The sequence below is a fragment of the Phalacrocorax carbo genome, chromosome 6 (assembly GCF_963921805.1).
Source record: "Phalacrocorax carbo chromosome 6, bPhaCar2.1, whole genome shotgun sequence".
NCBI classification, from domain to species: domain Eukaryota; kingdom Metazoa; phylum Chordata; class Aves; order Suliformes; family Phalacrocoracidae; genus Phalacrocorax; species Phalacrocorax carbo.
Window position 1 is genome coordinate 1,423,584 of NC_087518.1, and position 16,716 is coordinate 1,440,299.

General features: G+C 43.1%; 1 long non-coding RNA gene across 1 annotated transcript in view; it reads left to right on the plus strand.

Annotated features, from left to right (window-relative positions):
• The first annotated feature begins 276 nt into the window (after positions 1-276).
• LOC135314037 (uncharacterized) overlaps positions 277-16,716 on the plus strand; it is a 68,648-nt gene continuing 52,208 nt past the window's right edge. Inside the window, exons 1-3 of the long non-coding RNA XR_010373523.1 lie at positions 277-417; positions 11,551-11,944; positions 12,368-12,553. This is a non-coding gene — a long non-coding RNA (uncharacterized LOC135314037). The remainder of the gene's footprint in view (positions 418-11,550; positions 11,945-12,367; positions 12,554-16,716) is intronic.

Here is a 16,716-nt window from a genome sequence, read left to right on the forward strand (position 1 = left end):
GTTAATGTGGTAGACTTTTTTGATGGAGTTAACTTTAATTCTTTGTTAAACCCCCGCAGACCACACCACACCCCACCCCACCCCACCACACCTCCTGGTGTGGCAGGAGCCCCCCCGAGATGGAGGCTTTCGGCACGGCGACCGCCGGCTCCGGGCGCCTCATTTTCGCGCCCTTTCTGCTCCGCCGGGCCCCAGGCACCGGCACCACTCGGGGGGGGGGGGGGGGGAGGAGGCGGCACCCCTCGGCCCACAGGGATGGCACAGCCCAGGTGCGGCCCGGGGATCAACGGCGCCGCGCCGCCGGAGCCCCCCTTGGAGCGGCCTGCTTGGAGCGGGGGCTGTGCTGGGAGCCTCTGCCCGGGGCTGGGCCGGCGCCTGAGGAACCACCCGGGACTGAGCGCCCTCGCCTTCCTTTGGGTGAGTGATTCCTCCTGGAAACACCCTCGAGGGAGCCCCCGGCCTTCGGGGTCCCCGGGAGAGGGAGAGAGCTCCCCTGCGGGAGGGGGTGTCTGTGAGGGGTGTCTGTGAGGGGGGTGTGTGTGGGGGGGGTGTGTGCGCGTGCGCACTGAGGACCGTCATTCTTGTGTGTAAACCTGTAGTAAGAGCGCCCGGACCGACAGCTCGGCCCTGTTGTGTGTTAAATGCTCTCGGAGGGTTGACTGATTTCAGTTTACCCCTGTTTCTCCCTGCGTTTTGTTGTGGTTTTTGGCTGTTTCGTGAAACAAAGTTGTTTAAGCTTGTCCTTCGCCTGGGCGAGTTCTGGTGTAGCTCCCCGACACCCGGTCACTCTCCCAGTGCGCGTTTTTGAAGCCGGCATTAGCTTTAAAATACGGCTTTTCGTTATTGTAGGCTTTCCATTCATTATCAGCCTTTGCCTGGGAGGGTACCAGGGCGACACGCGTTTGTTGTTGCTCTGGAGCAACCTGGTTTGTTACACTTCAGTGGTGTTTCAGCAGCTCTCGGTACGTTTGTCAGGACAGCGTAGCAATTCTAAGGTACTCAGGGTTATCTACCGGGTGACAACGGTCCTTTAAACACAAGTGCTTTTCTCCCATGAAGAAGGGAGATGGTAAAGATCTTCTTTCACCACCTCAGGTCTTAAGCAGAGGACAGAGCACATCTTAGAGCTGCGCTTAGGAAGGGGGGAGCAGCAGGCAGAGCTTTGGGCCCGTCACCGGCGCCCCGCGGTGGAGCCCCGCACGGGGCTTGCTCGTAGCCCCGCGCCGCAGCCCCGCTGCAGCCGGCCGCTCCTCTGGCGGTCTGAATTACAAAGGTTTAGCCAGCTTTCTTCCCTCTTTCGTGGGGATGAGTGAGCAAATCCTGCCCGTGGTAAACATTTCGTGATGCCTCTGAAGATCTAGGCTGTTCCAACTGCGGGGTAAACACCGACTTCAGTTTTCCTCTTGTGTTTTAGTTCCCTCTTACGTGCGGGGAAGTATTCAAGTAGCGGTATCGGTGCGTGACTTCAGTGAGGTTTTTTGGTTGTTTTTTTTTCTTTTTTTGTGGGTGTTTGTTTTTGGGGCCTGTTCTTCTCTAATCACTTTGTTCTCTGCTTCTTCTAAAACAGCTTTGTAATGCTAAACGTAACATAGTGGCAGCTTGATGATCTTCATTGCACTAATTATATTTCCTTTGCTGGAACATCTTTCTCTACCTTCCCCAAGCCATATGTCTTTAGTAACTAAACTAAACAACAGTTTCTGAGTGAAGGAATGTAATTTTTTGCAGTATGGGACTCTGACAGTGATCATCTTGGGTATTACTGTGATGATAATGAGGGTTCGTTGCTAAGCGTCTTCTAGAAATGATTGAAACCAGAATCTTCATGGAGAGCTTGCAGTCTAAATTAAACCTGATGTTTAGAGGGAGGTCCCATTCAAGAAGATGTCATCACTGCAAAGGTGTTGGCTATATTATACTAATATCTGCTGTTTTCTGTAATTCACTTTAAGGCAATCTGCAGAACTACAGAAATAAGTGAGTTTAAATGAGATAGAGGCTGTGGTTTGACAGACCAGTGTGGAGAATACGTGCTATGTTACATACATATTAATCCCCAGGGTTCCTACTGACTTGAAAGATTCAAGTAGTTTATATTGCAAGTAAACATTACACAGCCTGGTCCTTTATAGTTTACAACTTATATTAAATATTGCACATGCAGAATTTAAACCAGCTATTCATTGTTTCTCATGTTTGTGTGCATACTTGTGTGGCAATAGTGATGGTAATTAAGTTTTTGTTATGTACCCTGGGAATAGAACAGAACATAAGCATATGTTACAAAAAGGAGGTTTATATCAGCTAATACAAAAACTTTGTCAGTGGGAGGAGACTTAAGTAGCAGCATAGATAGTCACTGAATTTCGTAGAACCCTCGTCCCTCCCTATGCCTAGTATTTTTGGGGGTGATGACAGTGTGTTTTTTTCCCTTTCGTCTTAAGAACAGGTTGTGCTGGCATGGCTTAAGTATAGCTGCTCCTGCGCTGTGTCAGCCTGATGGACAGGCAAGATATTTTAGATCTGTTTTTTTTTTTATCATGATACGACAATTTTGTGCATATAAGCCCAATAGGAAGTCTTTATGGGAAGTGAGTTAAAATGTTTCAGTTTTTTAATACCTATCACATGATTAATAACTACCCAGAGTGCTTCCTTCACACGTGCTGTGTCTTGTGGTGTTGACCCATTTTAAATGGTTCCATTCAATATTTGTATTGTTACTGGTATTGGATTTCTTTTTTTGCGTGTGTGTTTTGCCAGCTACCAAAATGTGATTTAGAAATCCAATAATACTAATGTGCCGAAGAAATATGGCTATATTCACTGAACAGGAATAACCCAGTAAAAGTATTGCTTTAATTTTAAAGCTGACCTTTTTTGTTATTTAGTAGAAAAATCTGTGATTCCAAATGGAAATAGACCTTTATTTTCTAGAGAGGATATATAACCTACAGGAATAAAAGATTGAGGAGCCTTAATAATTTCACTGTGCTAACCCAATAATATTATTATTATTATTATTATTAATAATAATAATAATAATGACATTTTTTGAATAAATGACTTATGATTATGCTGGTCCCAACACGTGGGTAGAAATTGCCTGTGCAGCCAATGCCTGGTGTCGTTTTCTCTCAGCAACTTTTATCAGAACTGCTGATTGCATTTGACATGTCACCTGCACAAGGCCTCCAAAAGATGCCATCTTTCCTACTATATACATTAAAAGTTGGAGCCTTTGGGGCTAAACCTTGTGTTCACACTTCTGTGGCAGATCTGAAGCGACTCGGGACTTCCACAGCTGCTGGTGTCCTTGTTTCGGGTGGTGGCATGCGCGGTTCTGTACCTCTCACGGACTCTAAGGACATACTGAGAAGAGCAGACCCCCGTTGCTGTGATCTGTGCAGAATGGAGCTGCCCCAGCCAAGGGTGCAATGAGGGCTGACTTGTGAAGCGATCGTGGTACCCAAAACGCAGCGGGCTTGGCCTATATAAAAACAGTTGGCATCAGCATGGCTGCCGTGGGCGTAGCAGGGGATGAAGAGCAGCGTAGGTGCCATCCGGGTGGGTGGTGAAGGAGGGAGCTGCGGCCGCCGTGGCGTGTGCCGTGCCTTATCTCCATTGCATTGCACTTCCTTCAGCAGCCTTTAGACATTAAAGCTGGATACTGAGACCGTAGATTTTTTTCCTGCCAGTACTTCCTTTTTGAAGGCGATATCTGGGATTCGATGAACAGTTTTTAAACTTGTATAAAATTGTAAATGGTTCTGATGAAACTTTATTTATGAGAAAATAAAATGAATCCTTTTCTAGGAGATCTATAAGAAGAGATGGGCCCCTATTCTTTGTTGTGAAAAAGCTCTGTCAAATTTACTATAATTTTATAACCATTGGGAAGCTTTTTGAAATCATCCTATAAAATTTAATAAAAACCCTAACATGTCGATGAAATTATGCAAAAGGATGCAAAGTACTCCAAAGCAGGGGTTCACTTCTTCTGTTAAATTCAGTATTGAGAATTTCCAAGCTGTCTATAAAAATATGCTTATATTCTTTTATAAATATCGTGTACCACTTTATAAATATTTTATGAAAAATATTAACACATTGCTTCGAAGCAAAGCTTTTGAAGCTTTTCTTAACAGGCACACAAGAATTGCTTTTTTCAGTCCTCCTACACTGTATAAATTTTCCCTGCTAGTTTTGTCATTATGTAGAGAGTATTCAGAGTTCTGCTGAAACAGAGGTACCTTAGAGTTTCTCAATGAAATCAAGCTAAAGCTGAGGCTGTGCTTTGCTGTATTGCTGTATCAAGGCTTGAAAGGCTGTGCTGGAATAATGGAAGGTATTGTTTGGGAATAGTATGGTCAGACAGCAAACGATGTTCCTAAAAACCAGGAGGTCTTGGTGAGGGCTGGCCACGTCTTCTCCATGTAGAGCAGTAAGTACTTTCCTTTTCAACTGACTGATTTTAGTTTAAGGTCAATCCTCTGCCCCAACAGCAAAAATAAATTAATAAAACCCTCTTGTAAAGACTTCCAGCCTCAGAGGTGAATTGGGAAGAGGGCTGGATAGTGGCACCCTACACTGAGTGCAGGTCTCCTGGTCTATTCTGCCCAGCCCTGGTCCGTGCTGTGCTCCCTGCCTTGAGATGCAGGGAAAGAAAAGGAAAACAGACTTTTTGGCTCTTGTTTTAAAACTTCCTAGAAGAAGAAATCCAATTTTACTGAATGTCGTCTCACTTATTTTCAGGAAGGAATGTATCTCCTGAGGAGACTTTTCCTTAGCTGTTCAGTAATAGATATCCTATTCTACTTCTGATCAGGTGGCTTTAAGGATGCTGAATTATGCCTCTGTCACTGATTCTGGAAATATTTGATGAGCTCTAGCATAAATCAAGACAGGCCAAACACTGGTACCTACCCTTTACTGAAAATTCAATTACCTGTGGTCTCTCAAGCACAGCTGTCAAAGAGGCTTGAGTCTATCGGTATCTGAGGACGCTGCTTTATGTCCATATTCCTGCAGCCACACTGTATTGCTGTGTACCTACTCACAGGTCTGGAGACAGGGCCCTATTTGGTTTAGGGGTTTTAAATTATTCATTGGCTATGCAGTAGTGATGCTTTAGAAGAAGGACGTAAAGTAAGACTTGAGAGTACAGAAAGACATCAACAAAACTGTAGGGTGCTTTTGCTGCTGAGGCTACTAAAAGTTATTAAATGAAGCATTCATTTCCAGACTTTGTGGTTTTTTTCTTTTTTTTTTTTTAATAAGAGTGCTTCCTCTTTTGTAACAGAGTGATTTTAAATCCCTAACCCAAAAACCCCACAGAAATGAAATGCTGTAAATTGGCCCAAGCCAGGAAATGTGCCATTGCCCAGCAGCTCATCAAAGTATTCCTCTGGTGCACCTGATCATTTAATAAGTAAGCCATTCATCCAGTTTCACTTGCTTATGCTGTAGCTGTGCAATGGGTAGCTTAAATGCAAAAATCAATAGAAAACAAACCCTTAGTTGCCTGGTCTCTGTGGCTGTTTCTTCTTTATATTTTGGGTAAGGATAGCCTGTGAAAGTATTAATCAGTAGAAAATTGTTAATTCAATATAAACACAAATACACCAATCAAATGTTTATTTCCTAATCTTTTATATTGCTCACACCATTAGCATTAGGCCCCATTATCGTTAACTAGTTTGCAATGAACTGCAAATGGGTTGCATGAAATACCATGGGCTATTTTACTATGACTGCTTCTCTCGATCACTTACTGACTCTTGCCAAGTATCAAGTGGCAATGAACTAGTTAGATGTTTTTTACTTATGTGTAGGATTAAGACAAAAAGGCCCGATCTGTCTTCTGGTGTTATCAGTGCTGATGAGCACTTCTGCCTGGCCCACGGATACCTACAGTAGATAAATACTGAAAGGATGAAGAGTGACACATGCAGGTATGTGTGGGTGGTGGAAATACAGAGCATCCTGCTGGAGGGGAGATTTCTTTCTCTGCTGGATCTGTGCTAAACAAAATCCTCCACAGAGGAGAAGGTGTGGAGCTATTTCTTCCCGTTTGCTGAAGGTCTCGTGGCTGGTGCCAGGTAAAGGACTGAACTCAGATCCTCTTTGATACCAATTCCAGTGTCCGGCAGAATTAGCAATGCCATTTTTCTTTCACATATTCAGTTGAAGGAAGTCATTTAGATGTGGTAGTTTATACCAGACAGAGATCTGTCCCATAGAATGCCACATCATCCTGTACTTTTGTGCCTTTACATACCTCTCAAATATGTACTACCAAATATTTGTTTGAAAATAAGCCATTTTCAGAATTTGTCTGCTGAAGACTTAAAGGCTTGTGCTTTAAGCTTAAGTGCCAAGCTTATCTTAGTGGTAAACACTGCCCCTTTCGTGTATATTATATGGGGAAATGTACGTGCACATTCAAACCGCTGCTCCTTTTGGAAGTTGTGCAGCTGAGACTTTCAGTCTCAAAGGGGCATAAAAGCCAACAGCGAGGTAATTAATTTCGTATGGAGGATAGTACCCATTCCAAATACGGGTGTCTCTGGTGACAGCTGTGAAGTTGGCACCTAAAATACAAAATAGACGCTTACATGTGTGTGTTTGCTTTCCAGCTAATGTAGCTCAGTAATTAGATTTGTCAGTCGGTCTTTTTCTAGACAAATGGAAGTAAAAAAATTGCAGCTACAAAGAATAATTCAGTGACTCGCTTTTTTTAACCTGTAAAGCTTGAAATCACTGCTAATCTGTGAAAATACTAATGTCCACAGATAATTGCTGTTATAGTGTTGATCTCTGAGGAGACTAGCAGGTCTAGCAGGTTCTTAATGATCTGTATTTATTGCTGTTTTTCTAACACACTTACTGGGACCTGTTTTATTACCTGCTGTTGATGGGGAGGTAAAAGGAGTGTGGTTTTCAAAAGTGGTTGTATTGGTTGACTTCAGCTACTAAACTGGCAGGCAGTGAAGAGCTGTAAAGGCTGAAAAACTTTACATTGCTCTGAAAAACTCCTGTTGTATTGAATGATGGTGAGACCTTTCCACAGCAAAGTATTTTTTTATGGTGATGATGGCCATCATGGCGTAGAAGATCACTGACACTTTGGATCCTGGCCTCCACTGTAATCCCAATTGGCTTCTCCAGCTCTGAATTTGTATTTATTGCAAAGTTGCATTTTGACAGGTTTAAAGGTACAATGGAAGCGATGTAGGCTGGGCTGATTTCATAGAGCTAGACCAGAGGAAGGCATTTTGATCATTACCGGTTTCTCCTGTGCTCTGTAAGTTATGTGAATTCTGTAGCTGGCCCAGCAAATTGTGGATGACCAAATCTTTTAAAAATCACAGTGTGTTACTTTAAATATTAAAATGGCTGAGAATCTTCCCCATGTGATTTCTTTAACCTCAAAGACAACCTCTAAAATCTTGCATTGCATTTGAGGTTATGTTTTTAGTGAGATTTTCAACTACTGGTACAGAAATTAGGATATGACCCATCATGCTCTCCTCCCATGCATGTCCATACGCGTAGCCTTACAGCATGTGCCTTAGCTTCATGGATCACAGGATAATTTGGGTTGAAGAGGACCTCGGGATGTCTGTCATCTAATGCCCTGCTCAAATCAGGGTCACCTATGAGATCAGGCTGGGTAGCTCTGGGCATTATCCAGTCTGGGTTTGAAAATCTGCAGGGATGGAGGTAATCCTATTTGTATATCTGTATATACAAACATGTTAGAGAAGGTACTTGTTTGATTGCACTGTGAGTCTGTAATGCACTTTGTTCCACCACAGGTGAACGTTTATGATTTGATGTCATTTCCATCCATACATATTAGCAGCAAGTTAAATAGCATGTATTTTGCTCTCTGTCCCTCCGCCCTCCCTCCATCAGTATGCTAAATTGTTCGACTGTCTGATCCATCATGAAAAGAGTTGCTGTACAGAATCATCTACGTTAAAGTGTTGAGGAATCAATACAGCCGGTGACCTTTAGTGAAGCTGACATTTACTGGGGTAGATCAGCTGCACACACAGTACATGACTGCTCACTCGCTTCCTTGATATCTCTCCCCAGAGTTCTGCTACGTGATTTTTCTCCTTTTGATGTCTTGCTCTGCCTAATTTTTATCTAGAGGTTTTTTTGCCTTTTTTTTTTTTAAAGCAAGGACAACCAAGTCTGCCTTTGACCTAACAGACCCTTTAAAGGAGACCACGCAGGCAGAATAAAATGAGCTAGGGTTAGACTTCTAACACTGAGGATTGTGAAAGAAATCAGACTTCCTGTGCAGGGTTTGTCCTGTGCTGTCATTCCCCCTCCCTGTGTGTGCCTACCCCTGGTTGGTTTTGATTACTCCGTTGTCTGTTCCCCCCTCCCCACCCCCATCGTGTTTTCGCCTGGTGGGAGGTCTGTAAGCAGTCCACATCCTTCAGTGTCCTGCGTTCCTGTTCTCAGCTGCATGCTGGAAATTTTCCTTTTCATCAAGCTCAGCTTACCATCTGATCCTTACATGAAGTTTTGACACGGGTTTGCCCTGTGGAGGTTGGAGGATAAGCCACCCTGCAGTAAGAGGAAGCACGGTTGTATTTTCTTACAAAATCCTAAGACAAAACAGAGTTCAGTGCCAGTGAGAAACATGAGCGTGGCCGTTAACTCCAAGGCTGAAGCCAAGGGAAGAGCTCAGACTGCAGTGCTGGTCATCTGAACTGCCTCCTGCTGTGAGCAGGAGATCTGAGACCCCAGAATCCAGGAGCCCCTGCTGGCTCTTACCCTGGGAGCAGCTCCCTCCCAGGAGCAAATGCTCCTCTTGGTGCCCAGATAAAGTCCTAGCGATGGGTGAGGCTTTGGCGCCGTCTCTCCCAGTGACCGAGTGGTGTTTTGTTTGGGGCATCTTGCGAGAGGACTGTCGATTATGTTTCCCCCCATAAAATACAGAGACAGGCAAGCAGTCTCCTCTGTCTTTGTTCATCCTGGGGCACAAAGGCAATCCGAGGAAAGAGGATAATAAAAGTGCCAAACAGCCTGGCATGATTGCCAGCTTGCGCTCTGGGGAGGCTGGAGGAGACGCACTAGGTCACGGTAGATGTGCTTTGGCAGATAGTACAGAGTAATTGTCTTGAGTTAAAAAAAGACCTGTCTCGAGGCGAGGCAGCACTATTCAAACAATCATATCAATAAGTTTCTGCGTTACACACTGATTGCCAGTAAAATAGCAGGAGTTCATCTGACAGTTCTTGTACTTTTAGGTTGTCTATTTGAGTTTCTATGAGTAGCAGAAGGAGCACTTAATAGTATATTGCTTAGTGTGTGTATATTTCTCGTAGTATTATCTTAGTGTATATACACATCTTAGTGTATATATATACACTTAGTGTATATACACATCTTAGTGTATATATACATTAAGTAACATTTTTTTCTCAAGAGTTTGGCCTCTTTTGTTGAAAAGTTTGACAATGTAACCTTGCTAACTTGAAAATAAACATTTTGTAATTTTTCAGCGAAGTAAACTTACAGTTTACTTTCCTGGGAGCTCCTGATGCACAGCTTCACCAGACGTGAAGTGCCCTCTGCTCCTTCTTTCTCGCCTTGCCCTTTTCTGCCTTCCCACGGCCATACCTCCCCCTCCCAAGCAATAGCACAGCCACCCTTTCTTTGGTTGGGAGTTCCGTCATCTCGCTACTGCTCTGTAGGAGAACTTGTACCTGACACGTTCCTTCTGCTCATAATGAGCTTTCACTCAAGGCACTGATCAATAGCAGAAACCAGCAGGTCTGTGTCTATTGCTTGTTTTCTCTATCTTGAATCTGCCAAGATAGATTAGACTATTGCCAAGGTCACTCAATATGTTGCAAGTGAATGAAAAGATATCTAGTTGACTTTTTTAGGACAGGACTGCAAAATGGCAAGACTGGATCTAAACTGAGCGTACAATGACAGATTAAATCTGCATCAAGGTCACAGAGGGTATTTTTAAGTGAACCTTCGACACAGCTGAGCAAGATACACATCCTTCATCAACGGAGAGGTTATTGTGCTACGTGCTAAGGCAAAGTGTCTTGGCAATACCTGTGTGGGAAGGAACAAACAAGAAATTCAGGAATTGCATTGAGAGGGAAACTTGGGTGTAGCTGTCTTGAAATCAATAGGATATTTACCTGTTTTTCTGGTGGCAAAGACTGAGCTGCGGGGAGTCACAGGAATAAGAGCAGCCTTGTGCTAATCACTCCACCCCAGAGGCAATGGCATCCTCCCGCTGATGCAGCTGGAGGCAGCAGTGACAATGGGAACAGTGAGTGCTAGCACCCGTGCCAGGTTTAAGTGACCGATGTGCTCCAGAAGCCTCCTGTCTACTGGGGTTCTTCTGTAGCAGGGGTGTAACTCCTCCTGTGGTCAACAAGAAAATAAGAAAATTAAAAAAACCCAAAAAGCACGAGTCACTTAAAAAGTTTTTGCATTAGCAATGACTAAAATTACAGAGAAGGAAGGTTTATAGTAAGAGGTAATGTACTTTATTAGACTGACTGCTGTAATGGGGGCAGCTGTCTTCATGGCTTGTGTGTCTGAGAGCTTGTCTGTTGTTTGGGTGGTTTTTTTTCCCCCAGCTCCAGCAGTTGATCTAATAAAATATACTGTCTGTATAAATCTTCTAGCCTCAGATCATCATGTCTGCCGCAGAACAGCTAATAAAATTGCAGACATATTTTCCTAACATAGTTGCTTCATTTAATGGATTGTCATGGCCACCCAACACAGAATAGTGCTTGTCCTTAGACTAGAGTATCTGTGTTTGCAAAGAAGTCTTCCAACAGAAAAGTCTGAGTTGTGGGTTTAGCTGGTTTTATGAACAAATCTGAGATAATTTCTTCCATAGAAACCAAGAAGAAATCTCCACTTGCTGTTCATTCCTAGATCTAGACTTCAGACTTTTCCAGAGTTTGAAGCTATTTGATCTGTAAGAAATGAGAATCAGTTTCTCTGCCCTGAGATGAAATGTAGCTGTGTACAAGAGACAACTCTGCTTTTATACTTACTGCATTACTTGTTTTGTTTAGTTTCAGTCAGGTTATTCCTATGCTTTTAAATAGCAGCGTGTGCTTAATTGCTGCCTTGGCCTGGAACCAAAGCAGTTAGGAAGACAGTGATGAAAGTAACAGGAGTCTTAGAGATTTTGCAAGGCATTTAAAAGATAACAGGACCCTTCTGATTTCCTCTACTTCTCCATGTCCAGAGGACACCCGAAGGAAGTTGTGTTAATTAGTTGAACTGTAAAAGAGAATCTCGTATAATTTTCTGTAAAAGAAACCCCAACAGACATAAACTGCCAAAACTTTGTGTACTACAGTCGTTCTCGTGTGACCTAAAGTCTTCAAAGGCCTGCAAGATTTAAGACCTATTTAAGCAGTCTGACTCTGCAGTGACCGAACTGTTAGCTAAAAAAAAAGCAAATAGAAAAGACAGCAGCTTTGAGTATGTCTGTACTTATCTTACAGCTTTATCTTTGCTTCTAATTGAATTTTAAAGATGCTGATCACAAGTCGCTGGATGAGGCCAGACTAAAGCTCCAGTCCAAATGAAAATGGAACAGCGGGACTCGACTTGCCTTAGAGGTGCCTTTTGGCTTTGAAACATGCGATGTTCTCCTTACTGAAGCTTATCAAGTCAACGGCTTCAAGCTGCCAATCTTCACGTGTGCCAAGGTTTGGTGCCTCAACCGTCAGAGCCATCCGACAGCAGTCACCACGCATGTCCTTGAGTTGGAGAAACTATTTTGCTCGGAGAGTTCAAGGCAGACTGATGATTTCCCAGCAGCTCAAGTTCTTGCCTGACTGTCTCTTCCCTCTGTTTTCCTGCTTTTGCCTCCAAGTGGCTGAGGGGTTGGATTTTGATTTTCAACCCGAGTTTGGCATGCAGTGAGGTAAGTGCCAGTAGCTGCTGGTGTGCAAGGCCTGCTCGCAGCTGGGGTGGAGAGTGCTGGTCTTTCTCCTCTCGCATCTGAGGCGCTAGACTTGCTGTGGGGTCTAACAGCTTCTCAGGGGTCTGCCAGAAGGAGCTCACCTGGAATCAGTTTAATAATTTGAGGAGAAGCTTTTCTGTTCTCAGAACACTGTTTTGAGATAACAGCCACCCATGGATATGAAATGCAGCTTCAAGCACTTGTTTTGGCCTTCTGCAGCATGGCATTCTTCCAGTTGAGGGAGAGTGCTTTTCTTTTTAATCTATTTTTTATGTCGTTGTTAGGCTCTAAGTCTCCCTACCTGGCTTCTGGTGAGAATTATGGTGATTGGCCTTTGTCTCTGTATCCTGCATACTGATTTAACTCCTCTGACTTTCTCCACAGAAAACAGAAATGGAAGAAAACTGGCAGCTAGAAGTGAAGGGGTAAAAGAAAAGGAGACTGGGATCGATTCCCACACTCGGTGGGACCGTGCCTGTACTACTTATAATGTTCTTGTCTATGAGCAGCGGATCAGTCTGTCAAAATACTGCTGCGCTACCACTCAGCTCTGCACTGTAGGAGTCAGAGGTGAGTGTACACCACACATAGGCCTCCCGTAATCAGAGGAAGGTACAGCAGCCTTCAGCCTGATCGTAGTGGTGTCTGTCAACTCCGTCCTCTGCTTCACCTCAGACACCTGCCAGGTCTGTGTAATACAGAGTCAGGGATAGGGGGATGTTCAAATACAGCGCAAAAGCTTCTTTCCAGGAGGGAGTGTATTCCACTCTGGGTTTTCCAGTGAGTTTTCAGAGCATCTCTGCTGTGCTCTTGGAACACCAGGGAAGAGGATTTGGCAATTATCTGTTTGCTTGTTCACTACCCCTCTGGGAAAACCTGTGTGCTCAAACACCTTGGGAGGGTCACTGTCAGTTGGGATTGAGTTTGGGCCCTTGTAGATCTTGAACCGTAGCCTTCTGCTGTGGCTGTGCTGGCTGCGTGGGCTGGGAGGAGGTCCCTGATGCAGATTGCCCAGATGGTGCCAGAGGACCAGCGTCAGTGAGCACCATTGGATTATTACCAAGCTTCTAGTATCTCTTTTACCGGCATTAATTTACTGTCACTGTGACACTCATGTTTTACCAAGTATGCCACTGTCTGCACTTCCAGGTGTAAATTACTCTCTATCGTTAGACTTAATGACTGTCTTCTGAAACTCTTTCTCTGGATCATAGTGGTAGTTGTGTTGGATCAAGCCAAAGGGCTCTCTATTTGTCTGCAGTCCTCTTTCTGGTTTATTTTTTTTATGGACAGTGTCTAGTACCATATTCCTAAAGAAGGGTATAGTTGTGGAAGAAGTCTATGCTATACCTTCCCTAAACAGTCTCCAGCATCTGGTGGTCTCTGCCCATGTTGCTGGCTACCTCCTCTCCCGCTGAGAGTGCAGCTGCTGGGCTCAGGTGGGAAGGGTGGCGTTGGCGGCTCATGAGGCCAGGGACATGTGTGCGCAACTGGGCCGCGTGCAATAAAGCAACTCTTGCATCCTTCATGCTTTCATTCTTCTGAGTAAATTCTTTCCTACAGTCGCTTGTGATTTTTGCAATCTTGAGACTTAATACAGGATTGTCCTGTGGTTAAAGACTTGGCCAGAGGCTGGGAAAACAATATTCGCAAAGGCTTTTTGTTTGACTTTGGATGTATCCTCCAGGCTTTCTTTGTTGCTTAACCTCTTCTCTGTGAAATGGGCAATGACTCTACTTGCCTTACAGGGCTGCTATAGGAACATATACTTAGAAGGTCATGAGAACTGCAAATGCTAGGGCAATACCTTGCCCAGGCATACAGAAAAACACTCTCCAACAGTTGGTGAAGAGGGAAAGTGTTTCCTTTTATATATGATGATCTTAATTTGAAAACTAACTTGACATCAGGTAGACAGGCTTGTTGTCCTTTGTTTACTGATTTGTCATGTTGTATCACACAGTATTACATCAGTTTAAGATGCAATGCGATGGAATGGAATGACACTATCCGACTTCAGATCTGTTAACATAACATGGCAGCATGTTTTAATGCGTTTGTTTCACTTCAAGTAACCACAACAAATTTTGACAATGGTATATTGAGCACTGGGGCTGAGGCAGGCCAATGACACACACCACACCGTCAGCAACCTCTGACTGAATGAACCTCCCGTAGCTGTAGGCTTCCGTTGTCTTTTCCTTTTTGTCACCTGTAGCAACAAAATCTGTTGGGGTTTAATTTAAGATACTTCTGTCTCTACTGCCAAACTTTGGTGCAGGAAGTAGACTGAGATGATTTGGGTACTTCATATGGTGATTTGTCTTTGTTTTCTATTGTCTGTGCTTTGTTTGATGTTCTAAGTGTATTTCAAATGGATATCTCTGTTACAAGGAAAATAAACATTGCATTAAATGAACCTTTATCAGTGTTTAGACAGGTGTTGCAACAGTGTTGTATATTTGTTTGGATAGCTACACCTGTAATACTGGGGATTCTGCAGAAAGTCTACTCCCGTTTTGCTTTGGAAGAGAAGACTAGGAAATGTGTTAAATCCTGTTGTTCTGCAAAGTTTCATCAAATGTACGATTCAGGGTACTGCTTCTTTCATAACCTGGCTGAGATGACCAGAGCACATCTGCTGGCCGTGTTTGTGCAACACTCGGAGGGCTCTATAAATGCCTGAATTGATATTTACTGAAACCAAGGATTTTTTGCTATAACCCAGCCAGCCAAACACACACTCTCGATGCACAGTTTCTCTTTCCTATAGACAACCTCTATATAGGCGTGGCTTCAAAAGGTCAGCAATTAAAAGCTTGATTTAACAAATACTTTACTGATTTTTTTGAGCGTAAATTTAAACATGCAATTTTCATTTGTCAGTGATCACCCACTGTGACTGTTACTGTAACAGTCAAGGCGAGTACCATGGCTGATTTTGCTTTCAATTGGTTGAAGATGTCACTTCTTAAAAAAAATAAGGTTACTCATGACATTTCTGTGATGATGACACACTCTGAAATGCAGGGAGAGGATGGCTGCGGGTGAACAGTCCTGCTGTTTCAGCTGTCTGGCCTTATTTCTGCTTCCTCAATGTGACTAAATGGCCATCAAAGTAAGAAACCGCTCTGGAACCGCCTCCCAGCCGTTGCAGCAGAGGCTGATGACACAAGCAGCTGTGGCTGGTATTAATTTTTTTTTTCCATTTGCCCAACCGAGACGTTATTAACTCTGTCACCTGTCTGGAGATTAATTGAATACTGTAAACATTGAATTTACCTCTGAATCACAAAAGTGAGATTATTTAGACCTTGAGAAAGAACTGGGAGCTGCTTGAATACTTTATTAGCTTGGACACAAAAACCTTTGGATCTTTGCAGATGGAAAAAATGATTTGAGCAAATGGAAAATGTTTACCTTTTCTCTTCAGAATGTGTCACCAAGTTGTTGGATTTGGTTTTATTTTAATGGGAGATAGTGATTCCTTCCTCTTTATGAACTTATATTATGGATTTTTTAAAAATTTATCTTGTGTATCTCATATAATTCAATTTCCAGTATCTTTTCCAGAGCAATTTAATACTAATAATTTAAGAGCGTGTTGCCTTCTTATTCATGTCAGAAGTCTTTCTTAGGCAAATAGATCTGCATAGCTGAAGGTTTCCAAATGAACTCAAACAATTCTGGATTCCAATTTCTATTTTGCAAAGCACAGCTCATGAAGGCTGCTTAAAAGAAATAAAGCAATCTATGGAAGCCTGATAGGTGGGAGTTAATGTGTTTTTACTCATACTTTCCTTAACTCTCTAATGAGGAAAATGCAGCTTGGTTTGCATATTTTGCATGATCACACTTAGGCAGAGTAGAGAGAAAGCCAGCCGAAGGAGGCAGACGCTCTGCGCGGTACAGGCTGGCTTCTCTGAGAGGCAGAAACCTTCTTTGCTGCAGGATGGCGCGGGCCAGGAGTTGCACTGCGTCCTGCTCTTCTTGGGAGCAGAGGCCCTTCAGTGGAGTGAGGAAAAATAGGGCAGGGTCAGACAAGAACAAAACTGTTTGAGTTTCAGGATCGAGTTATTTGGTTTTCCTACTTGTTTCTGTCCCTGATTTCCTGGGTTACTTCTGTTTATCCTGATTTTCTTGTCTTTCATGGAGTGTTTTTCAGGCTTTTGTGGTACATCGCTGTCTTTGGGGGGTAAGGGCTGCCTAATATAGCTTGTATCTTTTTAGCCTCTGATCCCACTTCTGAGACATTTACCACTATCACTTTGCAAGAATTTATGAATTGTGTGAGTAAATATTAATTATACTAATTATACACAAAGATTACTGAAAGGGAAAGAAACATCAAGCTCCGGAAAAGATTTTTGTCAGCTTAGAATGGTTGACAAACCACTGGAGCTTGAGAAAACCTTCTCTCCTTAGTTCTGCAGCCAGCACTCCTTATGTCCACTTAATAATTGAGGGGAAAACAGGTTTTCTCTCATTTCTAATCCATATGGTGGAGGTTTAAAAATACAAATATGAGCCTAGGGTTATGTAAACTTCTGATGTTAAATTCTGATCGAAGAGGGAAGATCCTTGTCTCTAGTATGAAAATAAAGTATTAGACATGCAAACCTTATACCTTTTCAATGTTTCCAGGTTTATCATTAGTCTTGTAATATTTAGTGTTTCTTCTTGTAACCAGATAGTATGAAAAGCTTTAAATATGTCCTAGAGGCACTTTAGAA